This window comes from Odocoileus virginianus, chromosome 32 (genome assembly GCF_023699985.2).
Source record: "Odocoileus virginianus isolate 20LAN1187 ecotype Illinois chromosome 32, Ovbor_1.2, whole genome shotgun sequence".
Lineage (NCBI taxonomy): Eukaryota > Metazoa > Chordata > Mammalia > Artiodactyla > Cervidae > Odocoileus > Odocoileus virginianus.
Genome location: NC_069705.1, coordinates 26,197,078 through 26,209,132, shown reverse-complemented (window position 1 = coordinate 26,209,132; position 12,055 = coordinate 26,197,078).

Here is a 12,055-nt window from a genome sequence, read left to right as displayed (position 1 = left end):
CCCTCCTTCCTCCCTACACTTCTCAGCTCAAATATCACTTCCTCTGAGAGTCCTTTCTCAAACTACCCAGCTTGAAATATCTTCCCACTATTTATAACCATATTCTCTGTATCTATTTTATCTAACACTGAGTAAATATTTTAAATCAAATCAGCACAGAGAAATCAGTGAAGGACAGAGAATAGAGATTAAATATTTTTACAGAAGCCAAGTGAAAGCAAAGTAGGAGATCATGAGTACCTTATCTATGCACCAAATTCATACCTATTCTTGTTTTTCCTATTTTTATTTATTGCCCTGGATTTTTCACTTATCCTTTTATACCATTGCATTGTATATATGTTTTTAAAGCTTCCCTAAATACTAAAATCAAGCTTAGGTATTTAAAGAAAACCACGATTAAGGAAGCTTCCTTGGTGACTCAGGGTGAAGAATCCGTCTGCAATGTGGGAAGCCTCAGTTCGATCCCTGGGTCGGGAAGATCCCCTGGAGAAAGGAATGGCTACCCACGCCAGTATTCCTGTCCGGAGAATCCCCATGGACAGAGGAGCCTGGCGGGCTACCATCCGTGGGGTCCCAGAGAGTCCGACATGACTGAGCAACTGAGCGCATACATAATTAAGGAAACTGTCTTCAGAGAAAAGCTTCCCTTTCTTTGTAATCCTGAGTATTTCCTTTTGGGGAAAGAGAGAGAAAAATGGAAACCCAGGAGCTTTGATCTACTCAGCTACTCCCTCAGTCCCTCCCTCTCATCATCAGGTAGGAAACCCATGATGTTTCACGTCCTATCCATAAAATAAGTCTAGGCCAGTGGTTATCAAATTTCAGTGAACACAAGAATCATCTCAGCTCATTCAAACAGAATTCTGGGCCCCACCCTAACAGTCTTCTTGGGATAGCTCTGAGGTAGAGCCCTAATTTGCATTTTAATGAGTTCCTAGAAAATGCCCCAAGAGTCAGGGACCTTCTTCAGGCATTTCAGTCTCTGTGGCTGGGTGAATATTTTATTCTTTGCTATACTTCCAAGGTCTTCCCTTGTGCCTCAGCTGGCAAAGAATCTGCCTGCAATGCAGGAGACCGGGGTTCAATCCGAGGACTGGGAAGATACACTGGAGAAGGAAATGGCAACCCACTCCAGTATTCTTGCCTAGAGAATCCCATGGACAGAGGAGCCTGGCAGGCTACAGTCCATGGGGTCGCAAGAGTTGGACACGAGTTAAGTAACTACACCACCATCAAGGTCTAATTAAGGGGCTACTATCTGGTAGGCACTACGAAAGTGTTTTTGTTGGTGGTTTATTTTTGTTCTTCATGAACATCATGTATATAGTGACAATTTCACAGGAAGAAATTCTTCTACAAGCTTTACCTGAGACTCCCATTTTATCTTAAACCATTGAATAGTTTTATTAGAGGATAATGCCCGAGTTCATTGTTTGCTGAAAGAAGTGATCATTGCTTTATTTGTAGGTAGAAAAGAGAGAAATAGCTGCCTGACTAAGGAATGTGTTCTAGAAGGGGAGGTCAGGGGTAATCTCAGATATCTCATAGTTGAAGTCACTGGAGGGCTTTACAAGGTGGAGCTAGAACCTGCCTGCCAATGCAGGAAACATAAGAGACTCCGGTTCAATTTCTAGGTTGGGAAGATCCTCTGGAGAAGGAAATGGCAACCCACTAGAGTATTCTTGCTTGGAGAATAACCCTGGACAGAGGAGCCTGGCGGTCTACAGTCCGTGTATCTGTCTGAGCTTGCTAAGCCGCTCTATCTAGTCAGACTCTGCGACTCATGGACTAGTAGCCTACCAGGCTCTCAAAGAGCCAGACAGACTGAAGTGATTCATCATGACCTCAGCGGACGGAAAATCTGCACAACTCCCCAAGTTTTACAATTCTGTCTCTGGAAAGTTTGTGTTTTTTAAATTTAATTTAAACATTTTATATCAGTCAGTGTGCTGCTGATCAAACATCAGTGCCTGGTTTTTTTGTTGTGGTGGTTTTAAAACTACTGGACAGGACAATGAAAAAATTCTTCTGCTTGCTATCTGATCTTCCAAAACCTAGTTCCACCCTATGGAATCTTAAGTATACATCCTTTTTCTTTATCTCAACTGACACTCCCCACCCAAACCCTCTTCTCCTTCAAATCAATTGCATTCTTTCCTGTGTATCCCTCCCTCCTCAGCCTCCTTTTTCTCACCCTCCTCATCTCTTTCCTTTTTCTACTCAGTCCTCATTTTTCTTTTAAAATTTGATGCAGCCAAATTATGAGAATATTTTATCAATTATTTGGTCATTTGTTCTTATTGTCCTGAAATTTTATAATTTATATGATTTTATTCTGAGAGAGGAAAACATAACCTTTGAATTAAAAGGTAAAACATCAAACAAAATTCTCATGTCTTGGAGGTATATAAGGTCTACTTTAAGACTCTAAGAGAGAAAGTGAAGTTCTTCAGTCATGTCCAGCTCTTTGCGACCTCAAGGACTATAGGCTACCAGGCTCTCCCATCCATGGGATTTTCCAGGCAAGAATACTGGAGTGGGTTGCCATTTCATTCTCCAGGGGATCTTCCTGAGTCAGGGATCGAACCTAGGTCTCCCACATTTTAGGCAGATGCTTTAACATCTGAGCCACCAGGGAAGTCTAGACTCTAAGTAAATAGTAAGTTATTCTGGAAGACCACATATTTTAACTAAGATAATGCTAGAAAGTGCTATGCAACACAATGTGTTAAGCTCTTTTTATATCTATATATTTCCCACGATCCTGTGAGGATCCTTTGTCAATACGTTTTACAGCTGATAAATCTGATCAGTAAAGAATCAGCCTGGAGTGTAGGAGACCTGGTTCGATCCCTGGGTCAGGAAGATCCCCTGCAGAAGGAAATGGCAGTCCACTCCAGTATTCTTGCCTAGGAAATCACGTGGATAGAGGAGCCTGGGGTCACAAAGAGTCAAACACAGCTTAGAGACTAAACCACCACCACCACCACTTCCCACAATCCTGTGAGAAACATTTTATCAATGCATTTTATGGTTGATAAAGCTAATGATTTTGAGGTTGAGTAAGTGACCCAGAGCACTCAGTACAGAAAATTACAGATATCGGATTTGTATCACAACAAAGCTTCACAACATTTCCTTACTTCTAGCAACTAAAAATTTTTGCCAACTTATAAAAGAAAATGCCTCAAATTTAAATTAAAATTAATCACAAAGTGCTTTCATAGGTCCCCGATAGTATAGTCAATATCTTTAAGTATTTCAATCATTTCACTTAAAAATCCACTGCCCCGGCCCCCACCCACCCTCCCCCTGCCCACCTTCCTAAGAGGCCCAGTGGTAAAGAAGCCACCTGCCAACGCAGAACACTCTGGTTTGATCCCTGGTCTGGGAAGATCCACATGCTGCAGGGCAACTAAGCCCATGTGTCACAACTACTGAGCCCGTGCTCTGGAGCCCAGGAACCACAACTACTGAACCAGTTTGCCACAACTACGGAAACCCACATGACCTAGAACGCATGCTTGGCAATGACAGAAGCCACCACAATGAGAAGCCCTTGCACTGCAGTTGGACAGTAGCCCCCACTCGCCACAACTAGATAAAAGCCTGTGCAGCGAAAAAGACCCAGCACAGCCATAAATAAATAAAATTATTTTTTTAAAAATAAAAATCTCCCCTAAGTATTAAATTCTTGGGATAAATTAAGTTTATCAAAATAGTAAACCTGGGTTCAATTCAGTCACTCAATTGTGTCTGACTCTGCGACCCCATAGACTGCAGCATGCCAGGCCTCCCTGTCCATCCCCAACTCCCAGAGCCTGCTCAAACTCATGTCCATGAAGTCGGTGATGCCAACCAACCATCTCATCCTCTGTCGTCCCCTTTTCCTCCTGCCTTCAACCTTTTCTAGCATCAGGGTCTTTTCCAATGAGTCAGTTCTTCACATTAGGTGGCAAAAGTATTGGAGCTTCAGCTTCAGTATCAGTCCTTTCAATGAATATTCAGGACTGATTTCCTTTAGGATGGACTGGTTGGATCTCCTTGCAGTCCAAGGGACTCTCAAGAGTCTTCTCCAACACCACAGTTCAAAAGAATCAATTCACCGCTCAGTTTCCTTTCTAGTCCAACTCTCACATCCATAAATCCATATGTATACATAAACCCATACAGTAAACCTGGAGTTTTTATATGTTACAGTGCGTTGTATATATTTGATGCCTGCTAAGTTGCTTCAGTCATGTCTGACTCTTTGCAACTCTATGGACTATAGCCCACTGGGCTCTTTTGTCCATGGGATTTTCCAGGCAAGAATTATGGAATGGGTTACTGTGCCCTTCTCCAGGGGATCTTCCCGACCCAAGGATCAAACCCACATCTCTTGAGTCTCCTGCCTTGGCAGGTGGGTTCTTTACCACTAGCACCACATGGGACACCCAGTATATTTGGGTCTCTACCTAAATTCACAAATCTTAAATCAGTGTCTCAATTGTATATTTTAGATTACAGTTATGTGGCCATTACCATAAGCTATGTACTCCTAAACCTTAGGGATGACACTGAGTAGATGTTTACGTGTTTAATACCAAAACATTAAGAGTGTGGTTATGATTGGTTAAAAGGTTAACCAACTAGGAGATAATTTGCTTCTTAGTTAAGTGAGTTTATATTTTGCTGGAAACTTCCGCTGCGTTTGAGTGCTGGGGCTGCAGGTATCCAGGGTATTTATCAAGCAAACTGATGTCTTACCTTGATTTTAGTCAATCCCTTCCCACGTGATTATTTTGCAGTTCCTTTTTACCCTTCACAGAGTGACATAATGACCAGATATATCTGCCAGAATGATGACTAGGATCTTTTCAGAGACCCTGATTGGGCTTTGAACTTTATTGACTGTGTTTGCAGCCCTAGAGCATCCTATTCCTAAAACTGAACACAGTTTGCCTCCCCTCTCAGCAACATATACACATAATTATAGGTTTTTACATGATTTTTTTCCTTAATTCAATAGAGTTATCTCTTCTGAGGAAGGGGCTCTCTTGTGAGACTCTAATATCTTAAACAGAAAATCCGGGATTTCCTGGATCTCATTCAGAAAAGGAGAGCTTGCTATTAAATCTTCTTGAAGGTTGCTATGCTAAATCTATATAATAGAAGTTATAGCACAAACTCAGGCATGAGTTCTAAAGTGAAAATTAATTACTCCTTGTCAAAATGGGGTCTTTTTTTTTTTAGAAAACCTTATTTTTGTGAAATGGTATACGTATACTTAAGAATTATAAAAATGTACAGCTCAGTGATCTATCAAAAAATGGATATCCATATGACCATACCTCAAAACAATATTATTATAGAACATTATCAACCCCTCAAATGCCACCCTCAGCCTCACCTAGTCACTGTTCATTCCTCCCCACAATCATAACAACCGTTGTCACTTGCATTTTTTTTTTTAATAAATATGCATGCTTGAAATAGAATTTTTACAGTAAAATAAAAATGAGGTCTTTGGGGCTCCCAAATCTCCATATTTGACAGGTCGGGGATAGCAAAATTATTTCAATCTGTATGATTTTGAAAACCCAAGGTATTTAAAGAGGAAAGAATGATAAAAATGAATCCCTGAAATTTTGAAAGACAATTTTACCTTGAAATCTTTCGTCTTCTCAGTGGTAAGCACCATGAGGTTTGTGTTCCTGAGACATAAAACAGATCTCACAAAAGAGCATCTGATCTCTCACATAGAACCTCTTCGGTTTTTCTTGGTAGATCTCACATATGCTAGTCTTTAAATCCATCATGTGAGGATTTTGCTGTCTCAGCCATCATCCTCAGCTGCAGGTTACACCTTGGATCACTTATCTTGTACATTTATTTTATTTTTTATTCAAAAAAAAAATTTGAATATGCCATGCAGTGTGCAGGATCTTAGTTTCCTGACCAGGGATCAAACCTGTGTCTCTACAATAGAAGGGCAAAGTCTTAACCCCTGGACCTCCGAGGAAGTCCCTTACCTGCAAATTTCTTTACACTTAAAGCAGGTGCTGTGATCAGAGATTCCTTTCCAATTTCATCAGAGGCAATTACAACAAGCCTTGTGTCCACATTCAAATGCAAGTGGTTTCTTCAAATTGTGTAAGCAGATAGAACAAGTCACCTCTTTGAGGAGATCTGGTAGATCCAAGGCAGCCAGTGGCCTTTTCAGGAAGGCAGAGAGGGGTTAAGAAGAAAGAAATCTCACTTTAACCTGGTATTTTGCAAGATCAGAGATTTGTCTCAAAGTCAGCTCACAATCACATTCTTATCTTCTCACTTAACGCTGTCTTTTGTCCCCACTTTTTTCCACATTTTAAAACTGAAATATACTGATGTACAATATAAGTTGAAGTGAAAGTGAAAGTTAGTCGCCCAATCGTGTCCAACTCTTTGCGGCCCCATGAGCTGTAGCCCACCAAGCTCCTCTGTCCATGGAATTCTCCAGGCAAGAATACTGGAGTGCATTGCCATTCCCTTCTCCAGGGGATCTTTCTGACCCAGGGGTTGAATCTGGGTCTCCTGCATTGCAGGCAGATTCTTTACCAACTGAACTACTAGGGAAACCCCACAATATAAGTTACAGGTGTACAATATAAGAGTTCATGATTTTTAAAGGTTATGCTCCATTTATAGTTATTATAAAATATTGGCTTTAATCACCATTCTTTCCCCATTAAGTTGTGTGGGACTTCAATTCCTCTACCCAGAATGTTCTCAGAATGTTATTCTCCATTCACATTCCTGCTGGAAACTCTTGTTTCTAAGACAAGGAGGAAGACATTTGATTTTGGTAAAAGGCAGGGTGAAAACATGACCGAGGAACCAGTCTGCATTGCGGTGGAACCCAGTCTTAGGGAGTTGGTTTTTTTTTTTTTTTTTTCACTAAAGTCCTGCTTCTCAAGTTTCATTGCTTATTAGAGTCTTCTGGAGAGCTCTAACAATTGTAATGCCTAAAGCTGTGGCTTCCAAACTTTACAATTCATCCAAGTCAAGAGGAGATCTTCTTAAAACAGATTGCTAGGCTCCACCCCAGAGGTTTTGATTCAGTAAGTCTGAGGTGGGACTCAAGAATTTATATTTTCAACAAGTTCAACATGATGTTGAGAAGTACTGTGCCAGTTAGGGCACTGTTGTTGTTCAATTGCTAAGTCATGTCTGACTCTTTGTGACCCTCTTCTCTTTTTGCCTTCAATTTTTCCCAGCATCAGGGTCTCTGCTAATGAGTTGGCTCTTCGCATCAGGTGACCAAAGTATTGGAGCTTCAGCTTCAAGTATCAGTCCTTCCAATGAATATTCAGGGTTGATTTCCTTTAGGATTGACTGGTTGGATCTCTTTGCAGTCCAAGGGACTCTCAAGAGTCTTCTCCAGCACCACAGTTGGAAAGCATCAGTTCTTCATTACTCAGCCTTCTTTATGGTTCAACTCTCACATCCATGCATGACTGCAGGAAAAACTATATAGGTTGACTGAATGAACCTTTGTCGGTAAAGTGATGTCTCTGGTTTTTAATACACTGTCTAGGTTTGTCATAACTTTCCTTCCAAGGAGCAAACATCTTTTAATTTTATGACTAAACCAAGTCAAGCAGAACCTCTGGAGGTAATCCATAGGCTACAGGTTTTCTGTAACTCACCAGGTAAATATATACAATTAAGTTTGAGAAAAACAACTCTAATAAGAGACTGAAAGGATTTAAAAAGAAACATTTTGGAGCATCCAGACGGTGGCATGTATGAAACCTCAATGACCTAACCTAACCTGTGACCATGAACCATGCTTTGTGTCCCTAGCTGCTTTGCCAGGAAAGATTCGATCTTTGGGGGATACACTTCCCTAAGTATTTCTAAAAGTCTTTTTTTGTTTGTTTTTTAACCTTCCCTTTAACAGCTCCTTAAGGGTGCTTAGCACTTAGTTCTTATACTTTCAGAAATTTTCGTCAAGCACACGTAAACACAGTACCTGATTATTGTCATGAATTCCCAGCTATGCCTAAGACCTCCAACTCTAGGATTCTCCCAGCTATAATTCATGCCCTAACCCAACAGGTATTTTCTTCTATCTTTGCACCTCAATATCCAAGAAAGGGCAAGGGTGGTGAAGAAAAGTGTCATTTTGTTTTTCTCAAGAGATAAACACTTGCTCTCTTAAGCTATGTCACAAACTCTTAAGAAACTTAACCTCTGTGGCTGTGAACAATACACACGGGAGGAGCGCCACCTGGCAGTATCTAGCGCCAGTTACCATTGGATAGTTGGAAGGGGAGACACCCCATTGACGTTCAGTACTTGATTTGACTGGATCTTTGCACAACCACAGTTGTAAACTCCTTGAGTATAAAGTTTGTGGCCCATTCAATCCTGTGGAAATGGCAGCACGACTCTGTGGGTAGTAGCATGGACTCTGGAGTAAGGCAACTGGGACGCCCTGGTGGAGCAGTGGTCAGGAATCCACCTTGGGTTCGAAGCCTATGTTAGGAAGATCCCCTGGAGAAGGAAATGGCAACACACTCCAGTATTCTTGCCTGGGAAATCCCATGGACAGAGGAGCCTGGCAGGCTACAGTCCATGGGGTCGCAAGAGTCGGACACAAATTAGGGACTAAACGACCACCACCACCACAACTTTGGAAAGAATGACATAGCCCAAGGACACAACATAAACTGATTAGATTCAAATGGGACCAAGATGGCAGACAAGACTAGACCTCAATCCTCAATCAACAAGTGAAATGACACACCCAGAGATGCCCTGACAGTTCCAGGCACTGTTAAAAGACCAAGGAGTGGGCGGTGGCCCAAATCCTGGAAATCTTCACCCCTTCCCCAAAATAGTTGGAACAATCCTCCAACTCATTAGCATATGAAATTACCCAGACTATAAAAACTAACCACACCAAATTTCACAGTGCATTCACCCCCCGTAATGGCCCACACTCTGTCTGCGGAGAATGGTGTTTGGCAAAGAGCCAGAGTTCTCATTTTACACTAGCTACTCTCATGCTTTTTCCCCCTAAAGATAACTGTTTTTTGGTGTGAAAATCTTAGGAATAAATGTTAATAATTCCTTGAGAAAAGCAGACTCCTTCCCATTAAAAAGATGAGGAAGCAACATATATGCACAAAAGCATGTTTCCTTACCTATAAAGTACATGTCTACGTAAGATAATTATTTTTCTAATTTACTGGGAATAGTACACCTGGGACATAAAGATATTTAACAATTCCTGAAGGATTAAGTGATAGGCATCTCCTAAAGAGTGTCACATGATAAAAGCAAGACACAAAACCAGTGACCTTGGGGAAGGAGGTGGAAGGGATATACAAGAGTGAGCGGACATATGTACAACTATGGCTGATTCATTGATGTCTGGCAGAAACCAACACAATACTGTAAAGCAATTATCCTTCAATTAAAAATAAATAAATTAAAAAAAAACTAGTTACCTTTGCATTCTTTTTTCAATCTAGCATTATCCTTTACCAATATTAAATCCTGTTTGCATGGTACTCAAAATTGTTTATCTGTAATAATCTCAAATCCCATCCTCTCCATTAAAAAAGGGGAAAGAGAGGGGATATATATGTATATTTATGGCTGATTCATGTTGCTGTACAGCAGAAATAGACACATCATTGTAAAGTAATTATCTTCCAATGAAAAATGAATTTTAAAAAATAACTTAAAAAAAGACTAGAACTGAAAAAACAAACAAAATGGAGAGAAAAGTTAAACTACAACTCCTTTTTCTTAATAGTCCACCCTAAATTTAGACCATGTCTTTTTATTCTTATTTTTCACTATTTGTTCGAACTGCTTTTTAAAAAAGTTTCCTGCTCAGGCTTCCTAACTTAGATATTTTTCTTCTTTTCCTTGGCTTCCCTTTTTATCTCTTTAGAAGATAAAGTACATAAAGCATCCAGCATGAAGCCCTGAACAAGTACATTTTCAACAGTTGACTTTTCTTAACGTAAAGGGATGAACAAATAAAGGGTTTATTCTCCAGGAAAACAAACAAAACACCTCACCCTAAATTCTCACATAAGACACAGAAATTGTCAGAGCTCTGGAAGGCAACTCTCAGCCACCGACCTTGGCATCTCAGCAGGAGCCGCTGGCTGACAACTTTGAACCGAGTATGAAGTTTTAGCACTAGCTCCCTCCCCTCTGATCTGCCCACCAGGTGTAGTGGGCAGAAACAACAGGCTACCTAGAAAGAATAACAAAGGTGAATATTTACAAGCCTGAGTCTTTTAACATGTCTTACTTAGATAAAAAGAATGTTACAATCTAGATTTTTTGTTATGATAATACTTTGACCTCCTGTCAGATCATTTATTTTATTCTTCAAATATCTCCACAGCTTCCTCACTTCTAAATAGTAACTTATTCCTTTATTTGAAATGTGCTGAAGCCGTTAGTTTAAAAGTCCAGGTCAAATGAAGTTTTCCCTCAAGAAGGAAATATTTCTTCTACAAAAATGCCAAAGCAGTCAAGAAATTTAAATTCTACCACTCTTTTTTTTTAAAGGCTCTTCTATATGCCTTACAAGATCTTCCGGGATCAGGGACTGAATCTTCAACGTTGGCAGTGAAAGCATGGAGTCCTAACCAGTGGACCACATGGGAACTCTTAGGCCTCACTGTGTCTTTGAGGTTCCTCTTTTTGTGTGTTCCACCCCTAGCTGCAGGTCGGTGATAGTGTGACTGCAGACCTCTTGAGTCACCTCTTGGTCACCTCTGTAGGAGGAGACAGGCCAGAGAAGAAGCTGTTTGAGTTGTTAATCTCAGAAATTCTGTCTGGCTGTACAGGGCCTGGAGGGCTGGTATAAGGGGTACTGGGAAGGCTGGCCCACTCTATAAACTTCATCTTGAATTAAATCTAATCAAGGTGTTCAGACAGAAGGTAAAGAAGTCTGCTTTCCCAATAGTGAGTGTGTAACCATTGATTGCAGATGCTTATCACAGGACCACACCATAATGAGAGCTGTCTAATTTCCTTCTGAAAGCCACTTGAGCCGTACTCATTTCACTGACATAGCTGGAAATTTTTACCCACTCACGAGACAGTAAGTGGAACTTCCCCAGCCCCCGGTGGTTAAGACCCAGCACTGCCAATGCAGGTAGCTTGGGTTCGATCACTGGTCTGGGAACTAAGATTCCATGTGCTACAAGGTGCGCCAATATAAATAAAAATTATTTTTTAAAAGAAGACAATAAGCAAGATGCCACATAGTGTAGACAGAAGAGAATGACAGGCAGGAGGGAGACCCAGCTTCCTAGCCCAGGCTTGACTCCTGCACTAAGTATTCAGGGAACTAACCCAATTTATTACTATCAGTTTCTTCATCGTCTTTAGAAGGTGGTTGGACTGTGTGACCTCTTGGCTTCCAGTTAGACCGAAGACTGTGATTCTACAACAATATGGTTCCCCTACCTATTCATTTGAAACTTATTTACAGAGAAACTGAGTCCTTGCTATGAGCAAAAGTTTTTTTTAGTCAGTGATGAATAAGATATGGTTATTGTGTTGTTACGGAAGGGGTTTATTTGGAAGAGGGAAGTGGGATGGAACAGATCAGTGTGAGTCAACTCAGAACACGAGAGTCCCCTCATTCCAAACTGGAATATGGGCTCTGTGATGAAGGGCTTATTCTAATGACTCTGGTCAATGTGAAAGACTCCTGACTTTGTGTGGGAAATTAACACATTGACTGTACCCAGTAACTCATTAATCCTTTTTCCAGAGATGGCAATTCATGGCAGTGTAGTTTTTGTTTTGTGTGTGTATGTGTGTGTGTGTGTTTGCAAGACCCTTACTCAAGACTAATTTCTAACAATATTTTGAAGCTGTGGCCCTGATTTCTAGCCTATAAGAAATCTGAACAATAGAGATTTCATGACCCCAAACTTTGGTATAACTCTTTGCTCTGGTGCTTCTTTTTTCTAGCATAAATTCTCCCTCCAGTCATTCCCATATGACATATGATTAAAACATTAATGACTTTAGAAAAATGAGT